The sequence below is a fragment of the Micropterus dolomieu genome, linkage group LG01 (assembly GCF_021292245.1).
Source record: "Micropterus dolomieu isolate WLL.071019.BEF.003 ecotype Adirondacks linkage group LG01, ASM2129224v1, whole genome shotgun sequence".
NCBI classification, from domain to species: domain Eukaryota; kingdom Metazoa; phylum Chordata; class Actinopteri; order Centrarchiformes; family Centrarchidae; genus Micropterus; species Micropterus dolomieu.
Window position 1 is genome coordinate 44,369,203 of NC_060150.1, and position 6,000 is coordinate 44,375,202.

Genomic DNA, 6,000 nt, shown 5'->3' on the forward strand with positions numbered 1-6,000 from the left:
ATGACCTCGGGGTTCTCGTGCAGATACACCTCCCTCTTGTCAGAATGCAAGAGGAGGAGGAGAGGAAGGGACGGTTGCATCACCACACTGAAATGGGACTGACCAAGGTCACATAAACACCGAACCTGGATTCAGAGTGGCAGGCTGAGCCAGGTTCGCAACTGTGAATAAATAGTAGGGGTGTAATGGTTCTCAGGCCGAGACCGAATCTGCAATACAAACCTGCACAGTCTCAAGTCGCGGCTCTGTTTTCCGTGTCTCAGACCCCACCACCAACCAGCTGCCATTGCTGCAGCCTGTTGAGCTGCTTGATTTTTTAGCAAAGAATGCCACTGCCAAAACTGAAGTCACGTATGTCTGTGGAAATACTTCAAACATGACATTTACTACCGCATCAACCAAATGTGTAGATTAGTGGAATGAGATAAGAACAGACCGCAAGGCAGCCTCTCACCACAGAACCGTGCCAAAGTAATAACTTTTGCAGTATAGAGTGTTTATCGCTGCAGAAACGCAACTGTGTGCCTGTCCTGTATAAATACAAACTGCAGTTGTTAAGGAATTGTCAACAGTCTTACAGTGGAGCATTACTGACATCTGTGTAATTTATTTGTTCTTATTGACAATATGCCAGTAGTTGAGTGCATAAACTGTTAGTCTTTTATTTTTCAAAATAAATAACAAAACTTTTATTTTCTACATTTTTTGGTTATCCCTGCTGTACCAAAAGCATAATGAACCGTGACCCCAAAAACCGAGGTACATACCAAACCGTGAATTTTGTTCCCCCCAATGAACAGGCTTGACAAGCACACAAAAGCCCACGTACATGTACTTCATGCTCCAACCGATTCATGAACAATTTATTGTCCTCTTTTCACCCGCCTACACACTCGGGCATGACTTATCTGTGCAGATGTCCACCCAATACACACAATGCGGTGAATCCAACTTGAATTTTGAAGGGGAAAAAAAACATTTTATAGAACATGTGCATTCATCAACACACACAAACAAAAGACAACGGATAAAGAAAGAAATTCAATAGAGGATTGGTCCCAAATTGTGGAGAACTGCTGTTGCAGCAAGCAAAATACAAGACAAGTGTCCCAAATTTCTCTCTCTATGGGATGATATGCCGCATCTCCAACCCATTCAGTTGAAATACTCAGCTTCTTTGCACAAGTAAACTCTCCTTTGTTGTTTTGCTCTTCTACTGTTTCTACTAAAATCAGTGGAACTATCATGGTGCCTTTAAGCTGCGTACAACTTCGAACCATCACACTTAGGGTGGCTCATTCAATTTAGAAAGCAATAACCACCTGGCAAATTGGGTATACAATCGTGCAGCGGTTTTTATTATGTGCATAAATGAGCCAGTGGAAATGGAGCGCGGTGTGGTTGCAAGTCTAAATGCGCAAACTGCTTTCATGGACGACATCAAAAACATATGAGGGATTCATCATCTGGGGAGAGAAACTGCTTTCAGATGGCTAACAGGCCATTTACACACACGCACACACACACACACAAAAACAGTGAAGATGCAGCCTACATAACAGAAACCATAAAAAAATACAAACAAAACACCTAGCACAAAGACAAACACAAATGCACACCCACTCTATCTGCCTTGCATGCCCTTTACTTCTAAACAGAGTGGGAAATTACTACCAGCCATTGCCCAAATGTTCATCAAATTTGATTAAGCCTGACAACTTTGTCTCACCGTGGCAGCCACTTTGGCAAGTAAAAGGCTCTCATTCATTTGGAGGCCCTTTACTAATATAAAAATCTAGCTGAGTGGTAAAATAATGAAAGTAGCTTGTGAATTTGGAAGGCACCAGTCATTGTGGTTTTAAGACAAAAAAAAAAGTAATTTCCTGCGATGCTTATGACCCATCTTAAATCAGAACACGTATAAATCTATATCCATAAATCTAAACTTTTCTTGATGTCGTCCACAAACACAGCTTGCCACTAAACCCCTTGCAGATGTGTATCAGTAAGCAAGGCCTCTGTGATCTTGGCATGACGGGGAGAGCGTCTCGCTGAAGCTGACCGCAGGAGGCTTTAGAGAGGGGAGCGGTTCTTCGCAGGATGTTTTCCACTAAGCATCAGCACTGAGATTTGTGGTTGTACCATAATGTGGACCACAGTTCTAGATGCTGCTTTGTAGCAGATGTTTCCTCTGAAGACCATATGTGGGAGGATAAGAACTCCCTCCTAGGACCAAGTTTTGAATGTCTTTCAACCATCACTCATAATGCCTTCGTGTGTGAACACTGAGGCTAGGGGTGTGGGTGGGGCCAGGAGGCAGTTTTCTTCATGTTTTGATTACACAGCAGATTTGAAAATGGAGGCCTCAAAGTTGTTGAAACTCGAACTTTTCTGCTTCTTATTAGATTTTCAAAACTTCTTCCAAGAAGAAGGAGAAGGTGGGGGTAAGCAGGGAGTGAGGGAGAAACCATGAGTGCCTCAAGAGATTTATAAAAGGTATTAAAAATCTCAAAGCAACACCTTTGGTGTCAATCAAAGGGTCCGTGGATGAAGAAACCAAGATATGCATTTAATTCTAGCGAGAACACTCTTGACAAGGCGGCTGTCCACGCAAAAAGTGTGCCCCGCAGCGATACAATCAAAAGCACAACTTGCCGCAATCATTAGCAGAGATCTGTGCTTCACAGTGCACCCTTATCAGCGTGCGAAGTTGCAGCTGATGTCCTGAATACGCATAGTCCACAAAAACGCCCAGCCAACTCAACTGGCATTTACATGCGAGCATCTCCTGCCTGTTCATCTTGCAATAACATCATGTCCTGGCCAAATCACTCTGCAGTCTCAGAGCTCAGGCACATTCAACACACTGAGTCATCGACCCTGCCAGGGCAGGCGGCACACAATACAGGGGGCCTACGAGTGAGGTAAAGCTGCCCAGAATATGCACATGAAGAATCACTGCTACTGCAGCAGGGCCACTGAATTTTAGTGTGCACTAGATTCCCTTTTGAAAAATGTGACTGATTCACCAGCTCCAACAAAACCTAATAATAGTGATGTAAGACTGGAGTTCGACAGCATTTTATTGAATCCAATCCCAGCCTAAATTATTATTTTTTTTTTCCCAAATCCCTTATCGAATGTATTGAGGTTAAGCTTATATTAAATAACCAACTTTAGAAATAACTCTGTGTGTTAGAACACATTTTTTTTTAAAAGGTAGATTACCTATTTCCATAAATAATCATCTTTACACTTCACTTTGCAATCTTTGCCTTGAAGACATTGCGCTTAATGAACCTTGGACCAAAAATGGAACCACAGCCTAATGGTGCCTAACCCTCAACTGATAAATTACAAAGTTCACTTCACTTCGATACAGGTCAGAGAGAACACAGTGTACAAACTCCAACAAAGTTTTCATCCAGTACTGTGTAGAGAATATCAATCACGGCCAGAGAAGGCCAGCCACTAATGAATCTCCACATCTGTCACAAGTCTAATTCAGACAGCCATGCCGACTGTACAGTGTTATGTTTAGGAATAGAATTCCAATGTCTGTGGGCTTTCAGTGACCAATAAAACCCAGAGTCAGGGGCATATGAAACACCAGCGGCTGACAGTCACATTAATAACCTAGAATGAATTATTCAAAAACGCTCAGGCTCTAATCCATCAAATAATATATTAAGCCGCTCCCTTTCAGCTCAATGGGGGCTGAAGCAGCAGACGGACACAGAAAGCAACACATTAAAAGGCAAAAAAATAAACGAAACCAAAACAGGAAAATAGAATTTTCACCACAGCAGCGACAAAGGCAGACTGAGAGCATTGTAACATCAAACATCTTACTTTTCAAAAAATGAGGCTTGGAGCATGGGGGTGGGAACAGATAGACAGAGAAACAAAAAAAAAAAAAAAAAAAAAAAAAAGAGGGCACTCAAGAAACCAACTCCACCACTGCTACCATTGCAGCAATTAACAAAAGGAGCAGTACTCGCTCAATGAATACACCGGCTGCATTGTGTATAAATCTGATATTCAGCAAGTGAGAGATAATCCTTTCTCTCCGTTCTTTTAATAGGAAGAGCTTAGAGAGGGCCCTCACAAAGGTTCACCATCTGTATCCCCCATGGCTGCTGGCAGCGTATAATCCACAGATCAACTGTACAAGGAAATTAGGGCCATAAAAACAGAGTGGAGCCTCTTTTCTTCTTCTCTCAATTCTTTTCAAACAGTTCGGTAGGAAGGAAGCGACGTGGCTTATCAGTGAAGAGGACCTGAGACAGAAACAGGAGGGCAACAGGCGTGCAGAGTTTCTATGAATAAGCAGAGAGAGAAAGTCGTTTCTAAAGACGAAGACGTAAAGTGGGCAAGAGCAAAAGTACAGACGGAAAGGGTGAGAGAGAGATGGGGGAGAGGGGTGGTATAGAAAGGGAGGTGCGCAGGCCAAAAGAGCCCAAATGAGAATGGCCCACTCCGGCAGAAGTTAATGACAGGGGATCAAAAAAGCAAGATTTCCATTCAACACTTTGAATTATTCAGGGTTGCAGGGCACCCATTTGCATTGCAGATGCCTTTGCTTTCCATTCCTCTACCGCTCTCCCTCCATACTTCCTCTCTCTCTAGCTCTCTCCCTTTCCTTCTCTCTCTGTCTCGAGCAAGAGAATGGCCCTGCCTCCGGGTTAGGAGATAGACACATTCTCGGCTCCAAGGAGGGGAAGCTTTGCCCATGCAAAGCAGGAGATTATCTGCCATTTCCAACAAAGCCCAGGTTCAACGGTCACTGTGGCAAAGAAACAAATAAAATAAAGGTCAAAAAACATGCATAGTAAGCCGTTGAAGCTATCTGCCAGGGCCTTGGAAATATTATGAGTATGTCATATTCCATCACAGCTTTCAGAAAGAGGCCCATTTGAATTCAACGCATGTGCACGTTAGATGGAAAAAAGCGTGTTAAAAAATAAAAAAAATAAAAAAATGTTGGTACCTTCAGACAACAAGGCAGCGACACATCTGCAACTGTATGTCTGTTGATGTGGTGCCTGCTGCTTTTGGGAAAGTGGCGGTTTGACGTCTCTGTCAGACGGAAAGGCCTGCGTGAGGATGAAATGACAGCGTTTGTGTGCCCCTCGTACCATCCTACGGCACATGTGAGCGATCTGAGTTTGTCTTGTAAGGAGAAAATGCTCTGTGCGGTGAGAGAGTTGGAGGGCTGGAGGGTGAGGAGGGGGGAGGGTGGAGGAGATGACAGAGTGACAGGATGACTCATCATCTGCGTGGCACATCTTTCACCTAATAACACCCAAACTCTAGATCACAGGCAGGGGAACAGAGAGAGACGGAGGAACGCAAAGGGACATAAAGAGTAAGTCAGAGACAGGGGAGGGTGGAGACAGATAGACTGCTCAACGACAAGGTCTTAAAGAAAGCGTTTGAGCTAAAAAAAAAACTGAAATGAAGATGACAAAAGTCTGCGTAAAAGAAGAGAGGCAACATCAGACAGCATTCTCAATGCAAGTGACTTAGTACGCCTCAAATCGGTGTATATGTGTGCATGTTTTGCCCCTCAGCACGTGTGTCTGCGGTTGGGGGGGGGGTGATATTTTTGAGTTAGTAATCCAAAACCTATCACCACAGGGTGCTCTCTGACAGCGGTTTTCTCACAGGTTCCTTTATAATACCATCCCTGTTTATTCATCACTTTTATTAAATTGAAATATGAGATAGAAGAGGAGCGAGGGAAGAGAAAGAGGAAGGGGAAGAGGAAAAGAAAGAGGCATCCAGTGTCACGGCCCTGCTGCCTTGCTCGGATGTGTGCAGCAATGAGGCGGCGACAGCCACGGGACAGAATAGATTATGACTTCGTCTCTGCCGATAATGAACCCGTAACAAGTACGGGGGCCCCGGGGCCGACAGGGGGCCGCGGTACCAGTCAGCACTTTCCGCGCCACTCTCTTGCGCACTGCTGTTTTTGTGCGGGGGGGGGGGGGGGGGGGG

At 44.2% G+C, this 6,000-nt stretch overlaps 1 protein-coding gene across 6 annotated transcripts in view; it reads right to left on the reverse strand.

Annotated features, from left to right (window-relative positions):
* Positions 1 to 6,000, reverse strand: part of drosha (drosha ribonuclease III) — an 88,337-nt gene that overhangs the window by 37,282 nt on the left and 45,055 nt on the right. The window lies entirely within an intron of this gene.